General features: G+C 44.3%; 1 protein-coding gene across 4 annotated transcripts in view; it reads left to right on the forward strand.

Annotated features, from left to right (window-relative positions):
• Positions 1-26,242, forward strand: part of TMCC3 (transmembrane and coiled-coil domain family 3) — a 283,853-nt gene that overhangs the window by 224,287 nt on the left and 33,324 nt on the right. Inside the window, exon 1 of one of the 4 annotated variants that reach the window (XM_066368627.1) lies at positions 20,936-20,994. The exons of the other annotated variants lie outside the window; for them this stretch is intronic. The gene's annotated coding sequence lies outside the window, so the exon portion shown is untranslated. Of the gene's footprint in view, positions 1-20,935; positions 20,995-26,242 lie in introns of those variants that run through there. 4 annotated transcript variants of the gene reach the window in all.

Here is a 26,242-nt window from a genome sequence, read left to right on the forward strand (position 1 = left end):
CAGCAAAGGGCGTAGGCGTTTTAAATTATGATATTGCCAAATCACACACTGTACCTACTCTGTGTCAAACACTAGGAGCTGAGGGCACAGCAGTGAGCGGAAATGATAGTTTATATAACCACCTATGTATGAACATGCTCAGTTCACATCTTTGACACCATGTGATAGAAAGTTTTTGGATCCTTGCCAGCCTGATTAGGTAAAAACTGGTAGCTCATTCAAATTTATATTTTTCCTTATACAAATGAAGTTGATTATATTTAAATTTTGAAATACAGACCCATAGGAAATTTTGCAAAAAATAATAGTACAGAGATGTCCACATGCCCCTTATCCAGAATCTCCCAATGGTTACATAGATAGTACAGTAGGTTGATCATATTTTCACAATTAAAAAACATTTGTATTATCTGTTTTATATGTTATTTGTATATTGAGTTATTAGTCCTGTTAATTGACTTGTAGAAGTTTTTTATTTATTAAGTTGTTTTGCACATACATATTTTCCAGTTTGTCATTCCTGACTGTATTAATTTTCTACTGTTGTGTAACAAATCACCGCAAATTCAACAACTTAAAACCACACTGTTGGGCAGCTGTGTTAGGCTTGCTCGCTGGTACTGGCTGTAAGCACTTTGCTTGATTAGTGCGTGAGCATCTGGCAGGGGCATGTGTGTATGGCCTATATAAGGCTATGGGTGCTTGCACTCAGGGATTGTGGATGGCAGATTGCCTGCCTGCCACTGTGAGAGGCCATCCTTGCTGTTTCTTTACCTGAGAAAGCAGTTTCCCCTGCCTGTGTGCTCATCCGCTGTTGTGAGACTATTAAACAGGAATGACCCAACGCTTTCCGGCTCTGCAGTTTCTCAACCGTCTGCCCGAGTCTAGTGTGGACCAGCCTGGCCTCAGCCACCGGCATTATACACACCCATTGGTCATCTTAGAGTTTCCATGGGCCAGGAGTCCAGACACAGCTTACCTGCGTCTTCATATCAGAGTTTCATCAGCCTAAAATCAAGGTGTCAGCCAGGACTACCCCATCTTCTGAGGCTTAATATCCTTTTCCAAGCTCACTGGTTCTTTACCATTGTGGGGAAACACTTGTGTTAGGCTTGCTCACTGGTTTCCCAGCTGCACGTACTTTGCACAATTAGTGCATGAGCACATGGCAGAAAGCCATGTGTGTGTCTCTATGAAAAGCTATTTCCCTCAGGGGCGCTTCTCCCAGATCGCTCTCCTGCCACTCAAGGTGTGGTTCCCTGACGCCCTCAGCTGCTACTGTGAGGGCTCCCTTGCTCTCCACTGTGAAAAGCAGGTTCTCCTTTGTTTACTCGCTCACCTGTCTCTGCGAGCCTCCCGTAAACAGGATGGCCCGTCGCTTTCCTGCTCCACAGTTCCTCTGCCCTCTGCCCGAATCCCACGCGAACCTGCCTGGCCTCAAGCACCAGCATTACAGTTTTAAAACAAATCAAAACATATATTTTTGGTGTATTTATTCTGGATTAATATTCCCCCTCCCCAAAAAAACAGGATTTGAAATGGGCAGTTGGAGAACTCGAGCTCATTCATCTAGACACTTTCAAATAGACGAGATTCCAGTATCATTTACAGGAAGGAAAGACCAAAAGATAGAGGGGAAGAGATGGTCAAGTTTGTTGTTTTTTTAGAATTTGGCTTTCAGTTCTCTTTTGAACAAGATGTTACTTCTATTTGCTATAGAATTCTGCCCTTCCACTGTGGGGCAGCTGTGTTAGGCTTGCTTGCTGGTTTACCTGCAAGCACCTTGCTTGGTTAGTGCGTGAGCACGTGGCAGAGGCATGTGTGCATAGGCTATATAAGGCTATGGGTGCTTGGCTCGAGAAAGCGGGGGGGGGGGGGGATTGCGGGTGTGTGGATTGCCTGCCTGCCACTGTGAGGGGCCATTTTGCTATTTGTTTCCCTGAGAGGCGGTTTCTTCTGCCTGTGTGCTTGTTTGCTGTTGTGAGACTTTATTAAACGAAATGGCCCAACCCTTTAATGCCTCAACAGTTTTTCTACCATCTGCCTGAATCCAATGGGGACCTGCCTGGCCTCGGCCACCAGCATTGCATCCACATATTTGCAAAAGCTGTTACAGGATAAAGAATGTATATTGTTGCTTCTTAAACCATCATTGCTGCCTTAATCACTTGTGGTCACCCTGGCAGCTAAGGAGATGGATGAGCAGGAACCCAGCCTGTGTTCTTTGGGGAGCAAACTGCTTTCAAGCTTGTCTTCCTCTCACTAAGTGTATTTAGTACCCTTGTGCCGCCCTTGGTACTAGGAAACTTAAGTTGATTTGTCTCTCAGGTTAAGATAATGGATACACCAAGATTTCATGTTTGTAGGTAATAAGCTATTTCTTTATTTGGCTTAATTATTTTTATTTGTAACTTATTCCTATGACTTGCTTAATATCACTGGATATTTTGTGGTCTGTATATGCACCTATGTTAATTATTGAGAGGTTCACCTGCCTTGTAATCTCTGCATCTGATATAGGGAGGTTGAAACTGTTCACTGTGTCCAGAAACTAACACTTAACGCTTCATAAGCTGACCCAAGAGCATCTTGATGTTGGAATGAATATGCTTTTATTACATGTGCTTTCATTTGGGAAGAGCACCATGCATGTAAAAACCTTCTGACTTAAGCAAATTATCAAGTAATATTTGTTGTACAAAGCCAGCCAAACTTTAAGCCCTATGCCAAGCAGTTTGGAGTATTCACTGAATTGGTGTCTGTTAGGTAGGTATCTGGGTAGGTACCAAAAGTAAAGCGAGCTTTCTTTCATTAACAGGCTCATTTATGACCTGTGACCACCTGGGGAGCCGTGGGAGCTCTTATTCATACCAAATCATTATCTGTCTCTAGCACCAAGAAAACCTCTGCTGTTTGGGTGGGTAGGCACATACTGTATTCTACTATTGAGAAATTTGATGAGCCTCTCTGGCCATTTAGAAGTGTTGTAAATACTTGGGGCTCAAATTAAGTTCTTATTTTTAGAGAAGGGCTTAAAACAAGAGCTCTTCAGCCTTGTTGCTGTTTAAGGACAGTTTTGCAAATAGCCAACCATTTCAGCAGACATTTCTGAAGCTTTTATTTCTTTGAGAAAATAGGTGAATGAGATAGTCTTATATTTATGTGGCTTTCTTTTAAATTAAATGCCGATGCCTTCTCAACCTTTATTTTTGAAATAATTTGTTGGACATTTGAGGTTATTTCGATGGTAACAGATTCGCTAAATAAGAGTAATAGGTTGATAGCCAGAGACACTAAATTTGTATAGAAAACTTATGTTCTCTGATGTTTTGCACGTTTCAGAAATCACAATAACTTTGTTAGTAAGTAATTCTTTAAAATAATTACTCCTTAGTTTATTTACATAATAGCCTAAAATGAGCCAGTATGTTTTTCTAGGGCAGCTAGCTTATTAAGCTCTCTGTGGAATTTAATTTTCTTAAAAGTTATGCTTGCTTTGGTTGTTGAATTTAATTTGAGGTTGAAGTTAATGTCCTGTGGAAGTAAATGCAGTGACATCAGATTCCAGAACTCGAAGGTAATGAAATGGCCTATCAGAATCAGCAACTTATACCACGTTTAGAAGTAAACCAGATTCACAGAGGGGAGAATAGTCTGAGCATGAGGAAATCTTGGATCAAATACTTATCCAAGTAGTTCTGGTTCACTAATTAGTAGACAAATTTATTCTTTAATTTTTTAATTGAATTTATTGAAGTGACACTGGTTACAAAATTTGATGTTTCAGGTGCCCAATTCTACAACACATCTTCTATACACCATATTGTATATTCACCATCACCCCCAAGTCAAGCCTCTGTCCATCACCATTTACCTTCCCTTTAACCTCCGTCCCCTCCCCCCCTCCCCCCTCCCTCTCCCCCTCCCCCTCCCCCAGCAGTCACCACACTGCTATCTGTGTCCATGAGTTTTTCCCTTACTTTGTCCTTTTTTTGCTCAATCTCTCCACACCCCTCACTCAGTGCTCCCCCCAACATCTGTCAGCCTGCTCTCTATGAGATTTATTTTTAATTACTAAATGCTTCTAACATGGAAATACAGTTTTGAAAATATGATACCCATATACCTACCTTCTCAATTTATTAGATGTTAACATTTTGTCATGTTTGCATCAGATTTATGTCACTTGTTTTTAAGCAATAAACGGTCCCAGATACACCTGTCTGGATGCCCTCTCCCTTTCTGCTTCCTCAGATGTCTCTGTAAGCTCCTGAAGTTGTTGTGTGTCATTCCTCTGCATGTATTTATTATACCTTGGCTGAATTCATAAGATGACTTGAAGTGCTTGAAGTAGGCGAGGCCCCAGCTTGAGGTCTCGGTAGAAAAAGAGGGCTTCTTCTGCCTTGACCGTGAGCTCTCTTCCTAGGTGCTTCCCTGTGCGCCCAGCGCTGTGCTAGGCCCCGAAACCAGTCAGGTGTGGACGCTGCCCTCGAGGAGCTTAGGCTGGGGAGGACAGACCCGAGGACAGATGAGGACAGTAATCCAGGGAGCCCTGGTCTCAGTTGGGAAGAACTGACCCAGAGCCCACCCTGAGAGGCTCTAGCCCAGGAGGAGTAGGGGCCAGCTTACCCCCCTCCCTTGTTGGTAGGACATTACTGGCATCAGAGGAGAGATGGCCATGTTTGAGGTTTTAGACTACCTCTAGACCTTTGATATGTATTTTGTATATGTGTATCTCTATATATATTTTTATATATCCTCATGCAAACAAAATACTAAATTATGGGCATCACAGATAGGTTCTTTGATCTGACTCAGATGGAGGAAGGATGCTGCAGAAAAAGGAGGAATGGAGATGTTCATTGTCATGGCAACCAGCAGGTTTTTATAGTGGAATACTGTCTGTGTAGCCCAAACCAGGCACCCTTTTTTTTTTTTTTGTAACTACAGGAAAGAGACTGACGCACACCCAAGAAATAATAGTACCGTCTCTCAGTGGGGTTTTATTTGGTTTTTGGAAATAGTGTTTTAGTTCCTTCATAGAATTTCAGAGCTGAAAGCTGCCCTTAAAGTTCCTTGGCACCTTACCACTCAGGTGCTATGGCTTTCCCATGATCGTTGTGTGTCGCCTTCATTCCCACACCCCCCTCCCAATCACTTTAATCCACAGGCCAGGAGTTTTCAAGGGACTCGAAGGAGTTGTGAGTTGGAGTTTGGCAGCCATTATGCACTCTGTGGCAGACCCCCCCCCGGAGAGCACCCCCTCTCCCACCCTTTAAATACTTTTGCTGACTGACCATGTGAGATCGCTTCTCCCCCGCCCGTCGCTCTCCAGACCCAGCAGATGCTGAGATGCTGAGACTGGCTCACTTCTTCCCATCACTTTGGAGGCAAATTCAAAGTGCACGCTTTGCTCTCTGAGAATTCCTAGAGAATTGAACCCTCCAGGTTTTCTTTTAGTATTTCTGGTGAATCCATAAACCTAGGCCACAGAAAGCCAGTGTGAGAAAAGAGTGCTTGTGTGGACAGGTGGGGCCTCCCCGACTGAGAGCCCCAGCAGAGTTTCTGGTTGAGTAGCACCTTGAGAGAAAACAGAAAGCAGGCCATCCTGTTTCTCCCCTAACTGCTTGGTCTGAGGAGTCCGCTTCACCCGGGACGACACCTGGGATGGGAGCTCTGGGACCACTGGCCGTACTTCCTTGGACAGCAGCATTGAAATGTGGTGACTGTGCCTCCACGCATGTGGCATGGAAAAAGAGTCACTAGGGCACTGGATTTAAGAGTTTCATGGCTCAGTGGTAGAGCGTCGGCCTGGCGTGCAGGGGTCCCAGGTTCGATTCCCGGCCAGGGCACACAGGAGAAGCGCCTATCTGCTTCTCCACCCCTCCCCCTCTCCTTCCTCTCTGTCTCTCTCTTCCCCTCCTGCAGCCGAGGCTCCATTGGAGCAAAGATGGCCCAGGCGCTGGGGATGGCTCCTTGGCCTCTGCCCCAGGCACTAGAGTGGCTCTGGTCGCAGCAGAGCGACGCCTCGGAGGGGCAGAGCATCGCCCCCTGGTGGGCAGAGCGTTGTCCCTGGTGGGCGTGCCGGGTGGATCCCGGTCGGGCGCATGCGGGAGTCTGTCTGACTGTCTCTCCCTGTTTCTAGCTTCAGAAAAATACAAAAAAAATAAAAAGTTTCATGGCACTGGATTTAAGAATGAGCTCCCTTGGGTTGGCTTCTTGCCACCCCATACCAGCTCATTGTCCCCTCTTCGCCCCTTTGCCCTTGCACCAGGTCAGGAGCACAGCACATGAGAGATTGCAGGCCAGAGTCCATGTGTAAGCACACAGCTGTGACTCATGCTTGGAAACATTCTGCTCTCAGCCTAATTCAACATGTAGGAATTGAGCACCTGCTATGTGCCAGGTATTCCAGGGACCAAAACAAAACTCTACCCTCATCAAGCTTATATTCTGGTAAGGCAAGGAAGACAACTAGACCAGTAGGTAAAACATACAGTATTTAAGTGTATGATTTAAAAGTTGTCCCTGGCCAGTTTGGCTCAGTGGATAGAGCGTCAGCCCAGCGTGCCAACATCCAGGTTTGATCCTCGATCAGGGCACACAGGAGAAGCAACCATCTTCTTCTCTTCCCCTCTCTCTTCCTGTTCTCTGCTTCTTCCCCTTCTCTCCCTCTTCCCCTCCCAGAGCCAATGGCTCAACTGGTCTGAGCATCAGCCCTGGGCTCTGAGGATAGCTTGGTTGATTCAAGCGTTGGCCCCAGGCGGGGGGTTGCCGGATAGATCCTGGACACATGCGAGAGTCTGTCTCACTATCTCCCCTCCTCTCACTTAAAAAAATAAATGAATAAAATAAAAGTTAAATGATAATAAGTGCAATGCTGAAAAACAAATCAAGGCAAGCAGGCTGGGAAGGGCCAAGGTAGAGGGAAGCAGTTATAAACTAGGAGACTCAAGGAACGCTCTTCCCAAAGATGTCATTGAGGGGGAACCTGAGGAAGTGAGCTCTGTAGCCATCTGAGGGAAATGCATTCCAGAGAAAGGGGCAGGCAGGGGGACCCCTTGCAGCCTGCTGTGTTTGAGTATCAGAGAAGCCACATGGAGCAGGGTAAGGACACAAGGTCTAAGAGGTAGTGAGGAGGCCAGTTCATGGGTCAACACATACTTTACAAGGGTTGCCCTGGCTGCTGGATCAAAGGAGGGTGTGAGCTGGCAGGGAGACCTGGGAGGAGTGGGGAGAGGGGTTTGGACTAGGATGCTAGTCATGGAGGTGATAAGAAATAGATCTTTTAAGAAAAGGCCGTTTAAAGCCCTCCTTTGCTGTGCTAAGCGCTCTGAGAGGGCAGCATAATGCCAGGACTTGGTGGACAGCGGCCTGGTTTTTACATCCTCACAAGCTGTGTGAGGTCATTTTAGGCAATTTGCACAAACCATTTGAGCTACAGTTTCCTCGTGGAAAACGTAAGTATAATTCTTAGCGTGGAAGGCTGCTGAAGGCTTATGTAGTAGGAGGGTCTTCTCTGACTCCCGTTTCCCATCCCACACCCGATGTGGAGGCTCCCCACCCAGCCGTACTTACGTCTGTTGGGAAACCAGAATTGTCACTTGTGGTTTGCTTGTCTCTCTCCCCACCAGAAACTGGGCAGGCAGGGATTGTATATCCAGTGCCGGACACATAATGCCAAACAAATGTTCGGGTGGAGAGAAAAATGAAAGAAGCAAACAAGAAAGACTGAATTAAGAAGTCCGTGCATAGGTATTAGCGCAATATTTGAGTTCACACATTCCAACAGACAGCAGGACTTCTGTTCAGAGTCTAGTGTTGAAGGATGTCAAATGATTAGTTAAGTAAGGCCTTGGCTACATTTTTATTTAAATAAGTCTCATTAGGGAAGACTACTCTTATTTCCATATTTTAAAATTTATCTTCTCCTTGCTCTTGGCTTGTGGAAAAGTGTTTGTTCAGAGATGCTAATTGATGTTTTTACTTAGGTGTTCTTAAGAACAAAGATTTCACCAACAGACTGAGGAAAAATTTCCCCAACATTTTCTTAGGCAAAATTTCAAACAAATATATATATATATATGAAATACAAACATAATAACAATATAAATTAAGATCAATTTAATATACAGGTATCAGGACAGTATGGTAGTGACTACTACAGGGCAGGGGCTGGTTTGTTTTGAATTTGGAATGCTTCTCTTACCAACTACATCATACAGAAAGGCTCAGTTCATTAATTTTTCTGTTAGAAAAATTGTGTGTGACCCCTAAGTTCCCTGAGAGATCATTTGGGCTTCATCTAGAATTCTGCATCATTTATAGTTAAAGTCAATGTTATGGGTTGAATTGTATGCTCCCCCTCCACCCCTCGACAAAAAAAAAAAAAAAATGTGAAAGTCTGCATATTGCGATTTATTAATAAGAAATATATATTTGGTCTTTGTCTCCATTTCTGACACAAAGCTTCTAAAACCCTTGGGATTTCCTAAGTGATGAGAGTATTAAAACTGACATGGGTATCTTGTTATTCATAGAAATAAGAGTTTTTCAACCAAACCTGAGTTTATGGTAATGAGGTGACTTTCGGAAAGCCCCTAAGGAGAGAGCTGTTTGCCCCAGAAACCAACTTGCAGCCCCACCCTCCACCTCCAGGGAGAGGAGAGGGGCCACAGGGTGATTTCATCACTAGTGGTCCATGGTTTAATCTGCCATGCCTTCATAATGAGGTCTCCAGAACAACCCAGAAGGATGGGGAGAGCTTCCGGCCGGTGACCAATGGAGATTTGGAGATAGTGGCTCACCGGAGAGGCCATGGAAGCTCAGCACTGTCTCACATGCCTGCCCTATGCCTCTCTTACTGCTGGCTGTCCCTGAGTTAGATCCTTTCATAATAATAAGGTGATCAACTTTTTTACAATCAAAAGGAGGACAAACGTTAATTGAAAACAATATTGTAAATAAAAGAAACATTTTATTTATTGCAACAATAATACATTATAATATGATAAATGCATAATAAAAACAGTAATATTTTATATTGTAGTTATGCTTACATGCCTAGTAATTTTTAATAATAATTATAAGAAAAAAGTACTCATTCAGATACAAATACATCACATCACACACAATGGATGGACTCTGCATCGATCGAATACATACATTTACAGATTAGTCTTCCAATATCAAAAAGGAGGACATGTAGGAGGACACTTTTTGAGGGAGGACGGAACTAACAAAAGAAGGACTGTCCTCCCTAAAGGAGGACAATTGGTCACCTTATTAATAATAAACCACTAATCTAGTTAGTAACTGTTTACCCAAGTTCTGTGAGCCGCTCTAGCAAGTTAATCAACACGAGGGGAGGGAGCATGAGAACCTCCAATGTATAGCCAGTTGGTCAGAGGCACCGGGAACAACCTGGACTTGCAGTTGGTGTCTGGAGGCTGGGAGGCAGTCTTTAGGACTGAGCCCTCGACCTGTGGGATCGGATGCTATCTCCAGATAGGGAGTGTCAGAATTGAGTCAAATGGTAGGACGCGCAGCTAGAGGTGTGGGAACCCCCCCCCCCTCTCTCTCTCTCACACACACACACACACACACACACACACATTTATTGACCAGATGTATGGTAGAGAAGAGGAGACACAGGAGTGAGTTTTTCCTTTACAAAGCCCTAACCCCCAGTGGCTCAGAATATGACCTTGCTTGGGAATGAGGTCTTTATATTGGTAATTAATAGAAACCATTAGGATGGGCCCTGTTCCAGTATGCCTCAGCTGTGTCCTTACATAAAAAGAGAGGATGTGGAGACAGACATGCACAGAGGAAAAGGCGGTGTGAAGACAAAGGGAGAACACCTAAAATGAGAAGACAGAATCAGAGAGCTTCACCTACAGGCCAAGCAGTGACTGTGCCACCCAGAAACCAGGCTGGAGGGATGGAGTGGTTCCCTCCCTAGCCCTGTCAGAGGAGCAAGGCCGTGCCCACACCTTCATTTCCAGCCTCCAGAACTGTGAGACAATAGGTTTCTGTTATTTTAAGCCACTCAATCTTTGGTGCTTTGTTAGGGTGGCCCCAGGAAACTACACTGTCAGCCCATGTGTTTCCTATCAACCCACCCAACTAAAGAAATATCTAGTAACAGGAGTGGGAATGCAGAAGACCATCACAGTGCTTCACTAGGAGATGGCTATTATTGTTATGACCCCCCCAATGCAGTTCTGTTAATATTCTTTACCATCTAACTAAATGTATTATTTTAAATTGTTTGTAGCAAACTCATGGAGCCCCAAGAATATGTCTGTGGACCCCGTTTGAAAAACCCAGGTATAGGAGTAAGAGAAGCAGCTCGGATTTGGGTTCTGAGTCTACATCCTGTCTGCCACTTTGCAGCTCTTGGACCCTGGTCACCTTGCATAATCTCTCTGAGTCTGATTTGCACTGTAGAGAGGAAAGGACATCTGTCTCCCCTGGACATTGTGGACTGAGAACGAAAAGAAATGAAAACTTTGGCCCTGGCTGGTTGGCTCAGTGTTAGAGCGTTGGCCTGGCGTGCAGGGGTCCCGGGTTCAATTCCCGGCCAGGGCACACAGGAGAAGCGCCCATCTACTTCTCCACCCCTCCCCCTCTCCTTCCTCTCTGTCTCTCTCTTCCCCTCCCGCAGCCAAGGCTCCATTGGAGCAAAGTTGGCCCAGGTGCTGAGGTTGGCTCCATGGCCTCCACCTCAGGCACTAGAATGGCTCTGGTTGCAACAGAGCGACGCCCCAGATGGGCAGAGCATCGCCCCCTGGTGGGCATGCCGGGTGGATCCTGGTCAGGCGCATGCGGGAGTCTGTCTGACTGCCTCCCCGTTTCCAGCTTCAGAAAAATACAAAAAAAAAAAAAAAGAAATGAAAACTCTCTGGCATCAAGCCTGGCACACAGCTGATGTTGAGGGAGCAACTGTGGCACAGAGGTTGGGGTGAAGGGAAGAACAAAACCTGGAAGCTGAGGAAGACTCAGCTAGCGTGGGATGGATCCTGGCTCGGCTGACACACTGGCGCTGACTTCAGTTTGAACATTACCTGAGAGGTTTTAATCCAAGTGGTTTCCCCTCAGATAAAATGCTGCAGATTCCCTTGTAGGGGGCGGGGGGTGTGTGTGTCAAAGAGCATTTGGTTCAGAAATGAGAGAAAAGTACCTTGTCCAGCGTCAGGTGGTCTTGTCCCCTGGGCTTCTTTATTTAATAGGACAGCCAAACACACACACACACAAATGGGTCGTGCTGGTTTTTCTTTTTTCTCTTTTTAAAATAAGAACTTTATTGAGATGTAATTCACATACCATACCCATTTTGAAGTGTACAATTTAATGGTTTTGGTATAATCACAGAGTTGTGCAGTCACCACCACAATCAATTTTAGAATCTTTTCATCACCCCCGGAAGAAACTTCATTCCCATTAGTAGTCACTCTTCTTTTCCTTGCTCCCAAACCCCGAGGCCAAGGCAACCGCTAATTTACTTTCTGTCTCTGTGGATTTTGCTTTTTCAGGACATTTTCTGTAAACGGAACCAGACATATTGTGGCCTTTTGTGTCTGGCTTTAAATCGGCATGATGTTTTCAAGGTTCATCCATGTTGTAGTGAGCATCAAAGCTTCATTTCCTTTTATTGCCAAATAATATTCCACTGTAGGCATAGACCACATTTTATCGGTTCAGCAGTTGATGGACATTGGAGTTCCCACCTTTTGGCTGTTATAATTAATGCTATCAACATTTGTGTTAAAGTTTTTGTGTGGACATATGTTTTCATTTCTCCTGGGTATATAACTAGGAGCAGAATTGCTGAGTCACGGGGTAACGCTGTGGCTAACCTTCTGAGGAACCCCCCGAGTATTCTCCTCAGCAGCTGCATTATTTTATATTCCCACGTGGGGGTTCGTGAGGGTTCGGAGTTCTGCTTATCTCCAGCAACACTTGTTATCTGTCTTCTGTTTATGCCATCCTAGTCATTGTGGTTTTGAATTCGTTTTTGAAATTTCTTTCAATGAAAGTAGTTGTCATTATACAAGGAAATAGGTAAAATATTTTTAGCTGGACATCTGGCATAATTAATAATATAATTTCAAAATTAACTTCCATGCTTTACCACATTCCTTCCCACCAACCATTGGGTTGAAGTTGGTTATCCAAAACCAGGATTGCATAGAGTAATAGTTGTGAGTTGGTTGGCTTGGCTTTGACATGCACAAGAACAGGCATCGAGGGTTTCATGGCCCTCCCCAGTCCACAGCCCAGGATTGGAAGGCCCTGCCAGCAGCCAGCCTTGTGAGGGGCAGTAGGTGGCTGGTTCCGTGTCATGTTAGCTGAGCACCAGGACAGTCGCTTACGATTCTCCCAAGGTTGGCTACTGCTATGCAGCTGTAGTAGTTATTATGGGTGGGTACAGCCAGAACTGGCACTTTGTGCCAGTAAAGATAGACTCCATGCCCTCTTTATAGACAAGCTTTATAGGCTGCAAATTCTGTCGTAAAGAACAAGAAGCCTAACAAAATGCATCGCACCTGTGAGGCCTGAAATAAATGCCAGTTAAATAAATGGATAGCTTTGGCTTTGAGAGCCATACACCAATCTAGCATGGCGGCTTGAGTGAGCCACTAAAGCTCTCGGAGCGTCGGTACCTGGACTGCAAACAGACATGGAAATGCCTCTGTTGCAGGATTCTCATGATGACAGCAGAGTGCTTTGCTCGCGGTAGGCACTTAGCAGATGTTCGTTCTCTCTCCTTAGGCAGCCCTGCCCTTAGTCTCCGAGTTTGCTCCACAGGTTTAGTCGAGCTCCTGACGTGAAAGAACACAGGGCCGATTGTACTGTTCAGCTTATCTTTTCTTTACAGAGAAAATGAACTCTTGGCAAAAATTAAATGTTGGTGGACATGAATATTGCAATTTAGTAACTGCTGATTGACACATGTTTACTAAACAGGTACTCATATTTCAGCCAGTTTGCCTAGAAGAAAAAAAAAGGAAGAAATATTAAGAACATTGTTACCCTCTTTGCCAGGTACTTACTTATAAAGTCATCTTTGGAATTTCCCAGCTGAAAATTTTTTGCAAAGCATTGGCTAGTTTGGGCTCCAGAGTTCAAGTTAGCTGCTTGAAAGTTTGAGCTTTAGTGGCTATAAAAGGGCTGGATTTTTTTTGGAGTCCCTGTGCCTTAGAATTTTTTTTTTTTTTTAAAGAAAGAGCTGTTCTACTGGTCAGTAGACCTTTTTTTAGATCTGCAGGGAAGTCATAGTAACAGGCTCCATGTCTGACTGGGTTCCATGGCAACCAGGGGTTGTGACTTTATTAGAGAGTCGAGTGTGCCAAAAAAGATAAAAATCAGAGGATGGAAAGTGTCCGACCAGATGAATGTGTATTTTGGGCCATGTGCCCTGGAACAGAAAGGTTTCCCATTAGTCTCCATTACAAATTTGAATTCCACTGGGCTTTCATTAGCTCATAGGGGTCAGTGATTATTTCCAAAAGATTGTCTGCAACTTTGTTTTTATTCATTCATTCATCCTTCTTTTGTATCTTGGTAAAAAAAAAAATTTCTTTAAAAATTCAAAATAGTAATGGTATCAGCCTAACTGGAGATGATTTCAAAGGTAGAAAAGAAATGTAGCATACTGTTTGTGAAACTGAGGACAGCTGTGAACTGGGAGACGTGTGGGAGAGCCGGTGAGGGCAACCATACCGGGACTGAGCCTCCCTCGGTTCAAGCTTGCTGTGTGGCGTCAGGCGGGGGTGTCATTCCCATCCGTGTTTCTCACTGACGGGTTCAGAGATGCTGGTTCCAAGGCGGAGTTGTGTGGAATCTCTGTAGGAGTGGCCTGTTCTCTCTCCCATCAGCAAGGAGCAGGCTGACGCTCCCACCCAAAGTGGGGCATTATTAAGAGTTTTTTGTGTTTGTTGTTGTTGTTTTACTAAAGGTTCTAATATTTGAACCAAAAATAGTGAGATCTGAGGACTTCAGATCACCCCCAGCTGGTGATAGGGGCTGTATTCACTCTTCTGTCCAAAGCGCTATCTCAGACTTCTCCTCCTGATAGTGAAAGTGAAGGGGTCCAGGGGCGGGCAGATGTTGGACAGCTCACCGCGTCAGTCACCCTTTAATCCAGCAGTGCGTTCTGCCCGTGCCCTCTGGGTTCAGACTTCATTAGTCACTTCTGTAGCTTAAGCGTGGTGAATCAGAAACCTCAGATACTCATGATAAACATAGTAATTGGTATTGGTTTAAGAGGCAAGAATGAGCTCACCAGGTTTCCGGTGTTCCAGCTATCATTCGTCAGCTGTTAAGTCCTTCGGAAAATTATTTAATTTGGGGGGCTATGATTCCTTATCTTGAAATGAAGAGTTTAACCTGAATTGGTGTTTCACAAATTTCCCTGTTTATTAGAATAACCTGGGGTACCGGTTTAACAGATTCTGATTCACGAGGTCTGGGTGGGGTTAGGGTGGCAGTAGCCCCAGGTGATCTTACAGTCAGATGTTCAGGAAATACTAGACTAGCTCAGCAGTTACCAAGCTTTAGTTGGGCATAAAATGGGGGGGTGAGGTCAGACGGAGAAAGGAGCTGCCTGATGCCGATCCCCAGGTTCTGCCCCCTGAACCCTGGGGCTAGGCAGGGCTCAGGAGTCCGGGGATGGCAGCCACAAGTTGCGCAACACTGGTCTGCACTACTTGAGCTGCCTCCTGGCCCCGAAGGTAGTAGCTCTTTCACATATTGCACCGACCACCTCAAATGAGCCAGAGGACTTATGGTAGTGGAAGGGCCTGGGGGTTCTGCTTATAGCCGGTGCTAGTTGCAGACTCCCTGTCAGTGTTTTTAAAAAGTTACTTGTTTTAAAACCTTGGAGGTGTCCTGGTCAGTTGGCTCAGTGGTAGAGTGTCAGCCCAGCATATGGAAGTCCGGGGTTCGATTCCTGGTCAAGGCTCACAGGAGAAGTGACCATCTGTTCCTCCACCCCTCCCCCTTCTCTTTTCTCTTTCTCTCTCTCTTCCCTGTCCACAGCCATGACTCAGTTGGCTCAAGTGACTTGGCCTTGGGCTCTAAAGATGTCTCCATGGCCTCTGCCTCAGGAACTAAAAAAAATGGTTCTAGTTGCAATGGTGCAAGGGCCCCAGATGGGCAGAGCATCGCCCTCCGGTGGCTTACCAGGTGGATACCAGTTGGGGTGCATGTGGGAGTCTGTCTCTGCCTCCCCTCCTCTCACTAAAAAAAATCTTGGAGTTTGTGCAATAATGAACACTTTTGTTTATAGAATTTTCTACTCTGTGCTGTCTTGTTTCCTTCTGATAAGACATAGTGTTCCCTAAGCATAGTTACATCTGGTGTGCATGAAGCAGTGCCTACAACCCAGAAATTAGCTGGGAAGGTTCTTAAAAAAAATACAGAGATTGGACTCCCAGACCCGGAGATTTCAGTAAGTCGTACTGAGGGCATGGGCATCAGTTGTTTGTTGTTGTTGCTTTGTTTTGTTTTTTTAACTTGAAGGGTTTTTTTGGGGGGTGTCTTTTTCAGGTTTTGACCAAGATTGTGGTTTCCGCCTCTCACCTCCCAATCTCACCCCAGTTGACAGTAAAAACTACTTTAAGTGTAGACACACACATTCAGCAGCAGGGAGATGGTTTATTCTAGCCGCTTACATTGTAGAAGAGTCTACAACACATACAGTGTGTCCATAAAGTCATGGTGCACTTTTGACTGGTCACAGGAAAGCAACAAAAGATGAAAGAAATGTGAAATCTGCACCAAATAAAAGGAAAACTCTCCCAGTTTCATACCTATTCAGTGCAGTTCGATGTGGGCTCATGCACAGATTTTTTTAGGGCTCCTTAGGTAGCTATCCCATATAGCCTCTACAGACTCGTCACTGACTGATGGCCTACCAGAACGGGTTTCTCCACCAAACTGCCAGTTTCCTTCAACTGCTTATCCCACCGAGTAATGTTATTCCTATGAGGTGGTGCTTCGTTATAAACATGCCGATATTCACGTTGCACTTTGGTCACAGATTCTAATTTAGAGAGTCACAGAACACACTGAACTTTCCTCCGTACTGTCCACACCTCGACTGGCATGGCCGTGGGCTGCTGCGCTGTATACACGGTGTTACATCATCATATGCACGTATGCACATGCTGCCACATCATCCTACAGAAACTAGGAGGGTTTTCCTTTTATTTGATGCAGATTTCACATTTCTATTGTCTTTTGTTGCTTTCCTGTGACCGGTCAAAAGTGCACCATGACTTTACGGACACTGTACCTCAGGGGCCTTAGAGAATCTGCATTGCAGATTCTTAGAGAGCTTCTGAGACTAAGACAGGGGTTCCTAAAGTTTAATGATGAACACGTTTTAATATAAATGCCCTATACAATTTCTATTTATGCCTCTTTTGTTCTATTTCCTGTTTAACAAAGATCAAATAACATTGTTAAATGAAGGATTTAGTAGATCATCCACATAAGTTTATAAAGGTTCACTTTTTTCCTAGTAACTAGCTTAACATAGAAAGTGCAAGTTCATAGGAAAAAAATCCCATAGCACTAAAAGGCATAGGGCAAAAAAATGAATCTCTCCTTCCAGCATATCTTTGCCCCCAGAGGTAAGCACTATATGTTTCTCGTGCATCTCTACGGAAATGTTTTCTGCACAAAATGTATACATTTATTATTTATTTAATGAGTCTTCTATTGATAGACAACTTCAGTTTCTTCTATGGTGATTTTTCCCTATGTTTGTTTTGCTTTATAATACTATACTGAGTATTTTTGAACATCTTGTTTAGTGACCATACATGGATAAATTTCTAAAAGCAAAATTGTTGGGTCATGTTATACGTGTCTTTAAGTAAGGATGATGGGAACAAAATGTCCTTCCAAAGGGCTGCACCAGTTTACTGGGGAAATCCTTCATTCGCAAAAGACTTTCCTGCCCCAGCTTTTTCTGATGCAGCCCATAAAGAGCTAACCACCTTGTTTATTTCAAACCTGAGATTCACCTCAGGGCCTCTGGTTGAAGGAAGTATGTGTAAATGAAATATTTCCTAAGGCAAAGAATTTAAAAGGTGTCTACAGTGTTCAAAGGTGGAGGAGAATAGAGGAAGGCTAGGTAACCCAAGTAGCTAACCCCAGATTTTTAAGGAGAAAACATGAGTCACAGAGGTTGGAGAACTGGAACTAGATTCTGAAGAAAGTAAGACAGCCCTGGAGCAGAGCGTGTGAGTGAGAAGATCGTGCTTAGATCATGGTAGACTGTTTCCTGGGCATGACCTCCTTTGGTAGATGCTGTAGGGCATGTTTGGGTGAAGCATTATAGTGATAGGATGCTCTTCATTCTGAACAATACCTCTGCTATGAGTCACAGGGTGTCTGTGTGCCTGTTTTGAAGTCATGTTTAAACTGAAAGAATTATGTCTCAGTAGTTAATCAGACTGGGAGCATCTCCTTAGCGCTTGAGGGGTAGCTGTGCCTATCAGGAGCCAGGCATGGGGATGCTGCTTGTTCAGTGGGGCAGGTGCCACCTCATCTGGCCACTGTCTGCCTTCATTTTGCCTCCTACTGGCAACAAGATAGGAGAGGTTCTTATAGACACAGAAAATAAGTTGAGTCTTTTCAAGAATGGGAAGTTTAGGTCTGTTCAGGGCAGAGAAGAATTGGGAGATATCTTGAGTCTAAATGTCAGTGGTTGTCAAATCTTAGAAAAGGTGTATTGTGAGTTGAAGGGAGCTATCCAGAGTCCGGAAGATCCGAGAGCAGCAAGAACCTCAGGTCCGAGCCAGGCACACTGGGAAGAGAGGGTGTATGTTCTCCTCAGCACTTAGGGACCAGAGTGCTCTCCCAGACTGGTCATGCTTGAACCACATCCCATGTGGCCGTGTTGAAGACAGCCAGGAATAAAACAAGTACCAAGACTATAGCTCCAAATAGAATCATTCTCTGTGTTTAATCAATATAATTAAATGAGCCAAATGACTTAGTGAGCTTTGGGGCAACTGTCAAGGCATTTTCTATTAGAAACTGAATTTTTTTGGCATGAGATATGTTTGAGGGGCGTGCACAGTGTGAAATGGGTATGCCGAGCAGGGCTATGGATGACACATGGAAATAGAGGGAGCTACCAGGGAAGCAGCAGCTAGTCAGAAGGAAGGTGTGATTGTGAATGTGTTTGAGCGAGTCACTTGGAAATGAAATAAAACATCCAGTGACCAAGATATTTTCAGACTGGGGAGGTAGTCATGAAAATAGGTGAGATAGATAAATTGGAGCTCAAATTTGAAGGCAAAAATAGAAGAAAAATGACAAACTTGGCTCTGTGGGACTGAATTCTGCCTGCCTTAGCCTTCATAGCAGTTAGTCTGATTTATAAATCTTGCTGTAGTTTTATTCACTTTAAATTATAAATAGAATGAGCGAAATGAGCCTAGCAAAGAAATTATATGTTTCTTATATAAAAAGTATCCTATTGATTTAACATTTGGTTTAAAGCAAGATCCATTTGCTAGAATTTATTATTTGACATTTATTTAAAGCCTTTATTTGAACTAAGCCAGAGGGTAGAGGCTGTGCAGTATTAACCTTGAAAGACATTTTTCCTCCTACATATCACAGTATAGTTTGATCCAAAGAGTAAAGTACTATTACTTTGTCTAGACTTGATTAGACAGATAACATTCTCTCTCTTTCCGAAACCCCCTTGCCCTTTTCTCCCCAGCTCATCTCCACACAGAATTAAATCAATACCACTTAAACCACAAGACAATTTTGAGACCTTTGCATTTGTTATTTAACTTCAAGGGCAGAAAACCCCTGGTCCCCTGGACCATTCTGGCCTGCATTTTTATATGATTTATGACAATTCAAATATTGGAGAATATGTTCATACAAGGAAGGTCAAAAGGGATTTAAAGACAAGTGATTGGCAACAACAAAGCTTGTATTCTTGTGGGGGTTAGGACTCAAATTATAATACAAAGTAGTATATCATTTCAAAAGGGCAAGAGCAAACTTTCTTTTTTTTTTTTTGCCAAGTGAGAGGAAGGGAGATAGTGAGATAGACTCCCACATGCTCCCTGACCGGATCCACCTGACAACCCCTTCTGGGGCTGATACTCGAATTAACACGCTGGGACAAAGGGAGCTATCCTCAGCTCCTGGGGTCGACACTTGAACCAGCCGAGCCATTGGCTCTGAGAGGAGAACGGGGAGAGAGAGGGGGAGAGAAACTGATGATAGCTTCTCTTGTGTGCCCAGACCAGGAATCAAACCTGGGACGTTCATACACTGATCTGACACTCTATCCTCTGAGCCAACTGGCCAGGGCCAAGAGCAAACTTTTAAATATCTTTGGTGCCTAATATGACACGAGGTTCTTTTCTGATCTCATTAATTTCTAGGAGGAATTCCCTCAAATGAAACTAGAGTCTTAAAAACATTAATTTAATTGCCCAAGGTCATAACAGTTACTAAATGGCAGAGCTGGGCGTTAACCAGGTCCACCTGACCTTAAATCCCACGCATAGCCTCCCAGGAAGTTGTCCCTAGGTGCTGCCACTAAAGGTCCCAGTTATGTTTCTTCAGCCCTGTTGTTTTTTTGAGCATTTCTCTGGACAACTGTGCCTAAATATCCAACAGGGACCGCAAATCCATTGTGTCTGAAGCTAACACCCCCTCTACCCCACCCTCCGCCTCCTCTGCCTCTTCTCGGTTGCCTGTCTTGGGAGTGCGCTTCTGGGCCAGCAGGAAAAATGAAAAGCCGGAGTGAGGTTTTCCTTCTCTCCCCCCTGTTTACCCCCACAGCCAGCTGACTGTGGCCAGGTCCTTTTGATACTGCCTCCTTTGTGTCCTTCAGCTGCTGTTCTCTCCTTCCCCTGCTGTTCTCTCCTTCCCCTGCTCCCACCCGACATCCAGCCTTCACCAGCTCTTGCCCGAGATGACTAACAACACAGGCTGCAGTCTGCTCCACTGCAGTGCTTTCTCAGAAGGACTGGTCTGGAAAGGGGATCTCAGCTGTGGCAGCTGCCACGTGGCCTGTCAGCTGAAATCCACATACCTTGACATGATTTATCTGGAGCCCTCAAGGTCTGATCTCTCTGCCAGTTCAGTTCTTCCCCTGCCTTCTTCGCCTTGCACTGTGCCCCCCAAACCCTCCCCTGCTGTCTGTCAAACTGATTCAGAACTCTCTTTACCTGAAGCACCTTCTGAATGCCAAGTCTCTTTCTACTAACCTTGTCCCTGCCCCCTCCCCTTAATTCCCCACCCCCTGCTGCCTCTAGCACCATGTGCACCTCTCCTGGCACTCATCAGTGACTGTCATTGTTTCCCTCACCGCTAGTCTACGCCTGACACGTGAAGGCACCAGTGAGCATCCATCTCATGAATGAAGCCACAGAGGAGAGATTCTCCTGACTTGACTCACTGCCTTCCAGTCGCTGCCCTTCCCTAGGCTCTTGGACTACTTGCTTGCTCGTTCTGCTTTCATTCAGGTTGGACTTTCCTGTGCTCAGTTCACTGCTTTGTACTGACTCTGCCCAGCCAGAGTTTGTTGAATTGACCCTGTTTCAGCCTCCTTGGTAAGCCTGAGTGCCTGGCTGAGCATCCTCTACGGTTCTCCCGCAGCCCCAGGGCTGTGTGGTAACAGGACTCGGTTCTGCTTGGCCTCCCCGCAGAGATACAGGTGTGTATGTGGGCACAAACAGTCCAGTTGTGGGCTGAGTACAGTGTATTATTATTGCTGGCAGCTACATGGATTTGCAGTGCAGGGCGTGGAGTTTCTCTTAAGACAAACACCCAGGAATACCCAGAGATAAGTGAGCAGTATCTCCAAAGTCCAGGGTGAGTCATATGGAGGTGCTGTTAAGAGAGCTAGCCTGCCTGCCTCGCAGAACAAACGCCTTTCGGGCAGGAGAGTGAGCTGGATGCCAATCCTGGTCTGCTTCCTGATTTGTGTGGCGTCTGGTAAGTCTCTTTACTGCTCTCCTGTTTCAACCAGACTGTGTAAATATATTGTCAAGCTTGTGGTCATTAATATTCTTGAGATGCTTTAAAGGAATACAGATGATTTTTATGCTCTTAATAGCTGTTTTTAGTGCTTGCCCAAATCCCTTGCTCTTTCTCATCAGGTTTCCAGGTATTCAGACTGCCTAGACTCCTAATGAACCACCTTTGGTCTTTTAGAAACATAAACACAACGTGTGTGATTTTACAGAACAAATAGCTGGGTTTGAATGTCCCGGCTACTGACTGGAAAAGGGCCAGCTGTCCTCCCACTTCCTGTCAGTTTGAAAGTAACCGTGGGTCTAGCCAGACTGAGTCGGAATCTAACTTTGTTCTCTAACATCCGCTCCTTTGGCAAGTGGATATGTGTGAGTCCTCCCTTCCCAGGAAACTTCTGACTCCAGAACACGGACTTTGTGTGGCAGTGTCAGCCCACCGTAAGGAGGGAAGGTATGGCGGCTGCCTCCACGCTGGGGGCTGGGGGCAGCAGCAGTGGGAAGCGTAGCGTGGGTCTGAGGAGTCGGGGCTCCGTGGCAGTCCTCAGACAGCCCCAGGGGCCCAACACAGGGCTCCCTGGGGTCAGTGACAGTTCTGTTTCACCTGAATTCTGACAACGGGAGCTGCTTGATATCATGGGAAATCTGTATTTGATTTGTGGCTTTGTGCATGTGTCTGTGTCACGGAAGATTTCAGTATATTACTCAAAAATAAATACAGTTTTTCTTTCATTCCCTCACCATTAAAGTATGTGAACACATTTATTCAAGTAACTTTTTTCTGTGGTTTGTCTAAAATGTCACAAAGTGGGGGCTTTATTGTGGATAATCCCCAGCCTTTAGAATCTAAAACAGTGAGGGGTAGGAGGGAGTTCTGGGAAGTTGAAAGAGTTTGCTATTTATCATTTGATCCTTTGCACCTTGGAGATGAAATTTCTGTTATTTAAAAAATAACAGTTCTAACAGCAAAGCATCTTACTAGCCTCCTAGCATCTATCTGATCAACAGTTAACAGAGATTGCCGTGCCCAGTTTCAGCTGGAATGGAAGGGGGAAATTCCCACCCAGATGGCGAGAGCACTGCTTCTTATACAACCGCAGCTGCCTTCTCTGCGAGGCTGTGCAAAAGGCTGTGGGCAGGGGGCTCTTCCTGCCAGCTGGCTGACAGGCCTCTCTGGAGGAGCCCTCTCTGCTGGTCAGCCCCTCCTGGATCGGCCTCCAGGTTCATCTCCCCAGCTGACTGGGGAGGAGGAGGTTGTCTACAGTGCAAATTTGGGTGATTTCCAGGCTGCAACTCTGTAGCTTGGGGAAAATTGGGGGGCTCTCTCCTGACCACATCCTTCACATTCCCAGTTGTGACCCAGTGAGGCAAATGCCCCAGGAAGATGAAGTCAGGACATACTGCAGTTGAGGCCTTTGAGTCCGGGTCACAATTTAGGTAGGGCCTCACATTTAGATTTTAATATACGTATTACCCAAAGAGTACAGTATAGAGCTAGAGATGAATGCTGTAAGATTAAAAGATGTTATTTATCACATAACTTAAACATGTTTAACTTATGTTACCGTGTAATTTATTCAATAGTTTTTATATTTAAATGCTAGCAAACTGAAAATACTACATAGACAATATTCCATTAAAAAAAATAACATGAAATACTGCTGTACCTAAAACCCAGGGTAAGAAATCAAACTTGACCCTAATTACATATCTCTCCATCACAAGCCCCTCCCCCCAGAGGTGATGCTGTCCTAAGGTGTGTGTTAACCATTCCCTTGCTTTTTGTGTCATTTTACAACCTAGGTGTCTATCCCTAAACAAGAGTTCGCCTGCATTTGACCTTTACAAGTATTGATAGAATTTATACCGCATGTCTTCTTCTTTGACTTGCTTCTTTTAAGATTTATCTCTGTTCGTTCTTGTAGCTATGGGTTATTTTATTGCACTGTACACATACCTGTAGAGCTGTGGGTTACTTCTGGATGGCTGTTCGTGTTGGTGTTTTGTTGTGAGTATTGCTGTTATGAATTTTTTCATGGCACTCTGAACATGAGCATTTATTTGTTCTTAGGAATGGAATTTCTGGGTCTCTGAGGTGCTTGCTCAAATGCCAAACAGTTTTTAATGTTTTAAGAATTCATTAGGCCTGACCTGTGGTGGCGCAGTGGATAAAGAGTCGACCTGGAAATGCTGAGGTTGCTGGTTAAAAACCCTGGGCTTGCCTGGTCAAGGCACATATGGGAGTTGATGCTTCCAGCTCCTACCCCCCTTCTCTCTCTGTCTCTCCTCTCTCTCTCTCTCTCTCTCTCTTTCTTTCTGTCTCTCCCTCTCCTCTCTAAAATGAATAAAATTTTTTTAAAAAATTAAAAAATTCATTAAATGTAAGCATTCTGGATATATTTTGTAATCTGATTTTAGCCTTGCTTCATTTAAAAATAAATTCTAGAATAATAAAAAAAAATTTTTTTTAACGGAAGTACTGTAGTCCCCATTCCTGTTTTGGCTTCTGAGAAACTTCAACCTTTAGGAGATAGCTTCATTGCTTTTTGTAGTTGTTGTTACAGAAACCATTGGGAAGGGCAAAACCAAACCTTAAAACTTGCAATCACGAATGAAACAATCTAGCCCCCCCCCCCAGCCATGCAGACGATCGTAGGTGGGCTCTGTGACTGTCTTTGCAGCCTCCATGGTTAGGGGCATACATCTTTCAGGGCACATCCGCCTATCACCGCTGCCCGCTGCTCCTGGCATGCTCTCCTGAAGACCCTGCTTGGGAAACACCGTCACCCACACAAGACAGACTCAAAGCCATGAGCGTCTAGAAACTGAGTTCTCAGTAGAAATGTTTTAGTAGCATTGGTTCCTTGAGGAGATGGTGTTTTGTGAAGAGATAGGTATAAATGATGTAACATTAGTATGTACACATGATGTCTTATGGGATTTTATTAGAGAACATATTTTCTGACTTGGCAATTCTAGCTCAGCTCTATAAAAAAAATTTTTAGAGCTAACTTTTAAAACCTGGTTTTACTTCTTTGGGAAATTGGATTTAAAAGCCCTCTTTTCAGTAGGGAGCTTTTCAATAGGTAATGATATATACTATATTAAGTTAAATTGCATTGCAAAAATGCTTACTATCCCAAATGCGGAGGTCAGTTATTTTGCTATTATTAGTAAAATCATAGGTCCTAAGAGGAAACCAGAAAGTATCTTGGATGTGCTAATGAAATCATGGAGGTATTTGTATAATATGTACACTAGGGATGAATATAAGGTGAATGAAAGAAAGCAAACTATACCAGAAGGAAAATATAAAACAAAAAATTTCTCTGGTCCCAGGTTTCCAGTCCTGTTCCCCAGAGGTACCTGCCATTTACAGTTACTAAGAGACCCTTCTGGAAATTTTTATACAGAATACATGTGTATACTTCTATAAACAGCCAGCCACCGCCCCTAATTCTACATCTTGCTTTTCTCCCTTCATAGTTTACCATGGACAGCTTCCTGTAGTAGTGGTTCAGATCCACCTCCGTTAAAATGGCTGCATTGTTTTCCACTGTCCTAGAATTTTTTTGTTTTGAGTGGTTCCCCACTGATGGATGTCTCTGCTGATTCCAGAATTGAAAACAGGTGGTGGTAGTCATGGTTGTGGTGGTAGTGATAATGATAATGATACAAGATAAACTATCCTGTTAGAAGCAACAAGGAATAGGAGAAAAGGCAAAGGCTTGTAAATACTTTGTTCTCCATTTTTATTTTTTAAATCTCTGATATTTTTGTCTATTTTAATGTGTTTAGAGAACTAAATGGAATCTTAAAAGACCTAGTTTTTTTCCCTCTTGCCTTTCCTTCTTTGTGATGGCCAGAATGGTGGAAGAAATCAGAATAGTTAACTAAGGATCCGAGGAAAAGGAATGTATACAATGTATTGGCTAAAAGAACTGGGAGATTCCAATTCTCTTCTCGCCTACCTCTAGCACAAGCATACCCTGCTGTAACAGATAATTTGTAATGTGATTAGCAAACCTTTCTTTCAACAATTTATCTATTTGGACGTGGAGGAGAGCTTTATTATACAGAGCTTATCATTACATTACTGTTTCTCTAGCATGATTGCAAACACTGGGTTGACTATCCAAGCAGCGGTTCCTTCCCTCTCTGTCTGGCCTGCAGAGCCAGCTCCTGCAGTAGAGGCTGCTCATGTTACTGCTTCCACATCTTCGCTTGCAACTGATGTATAGACATGACTCAGTCATGGCCAAAGGAATTTAAGGGGAAATCTGAGGAGCTTCTGGAAAACATTTTCCTAATAAAATGTGAAAAGACATCATACTTGTCAGTCTCCAGAAGTTTCCACCAGTTGTCTCCACCAGTTGTCTCCACGTGACTCTTAGAACTGAGGTAGCTCTCTTGCCTCCCCGATGGAATGAGCAAATGTCCTGAGGGTAGTGGAGCTTGGGGCTTTTCTTAAAGCCACTAAATTAGCCTTGTCCTCTGATCTTCTTAGTTTTTCAGCTCAAAAAGGCCCGTGAAATTGAACTTCTTTTATTCAGTTACTGAAATTACCCTACCTGATAATGGACTTTTACCCAAAGACAATAATATCAAAGTACAGAATGACTCAGTTATAAGACAGTCAAGTGCCTGCTGTGTTTAAGAGACAGTGTGAGGCTCTGGGACTGCAGCGGGGGAGGGTCATAAGAGAACTACTGATGCAAGGCAATAGAGAATTTAGTGTAGCAGGAACACCTCAATGACAACATCAAGCGCTCTAAGCCCTGGCTACTAGATTGGAAGAAATGATAAGAAACAACTTTGTGTGGAAAAGGTTAAATTGAGCCAAACTCCAAAGGAACCCCAAGGTCATGGTAAGTAGAAGGTTGGGGAAGGCACTTCAGGAAGCATGCATGAGGTTTTAGAAAGGACACAGGCTATGGACTCAGACCTGAGTTTAGACTCCAGCTCATCATGATAGACTAAACATAACTTGTAGAATTGGGGTTGAGGATCAAAGAGAAAATATGTCAAACATCTGTCATGCTGACAGGTGCTTAACAGCAGGCACTGAGCAGTAGGTGGTGGAGGTGGAAGGGTTGGTAACACTGCATGCGGGCGGGGGCGGGGGAGTGCAAGTGAGCAAAGGAAGGTGGGATAGACTGACCTGGGATGTTCTTGATCTGGTCAAAGTTTACCTGGATCAGACCATTTAGTCC

The sequence above is a fragment of the Saccopteryx leptura genome, chromosome 2 (genome assembly GCF_036850995.1).
Source record: "Saccopteryx leptura isolate mSacLep1 chromosome 2, mSacLep1_pri_phased_curated, whole genome shotgun sequence".
In the NCBI taxonomy this organism is placed as follows: Eukaryota; Metazoa; Chordata; class Mammalia; order Chiroptera; family Emballonuridae; genus Saccopteryx; species Saccopteryx leptura.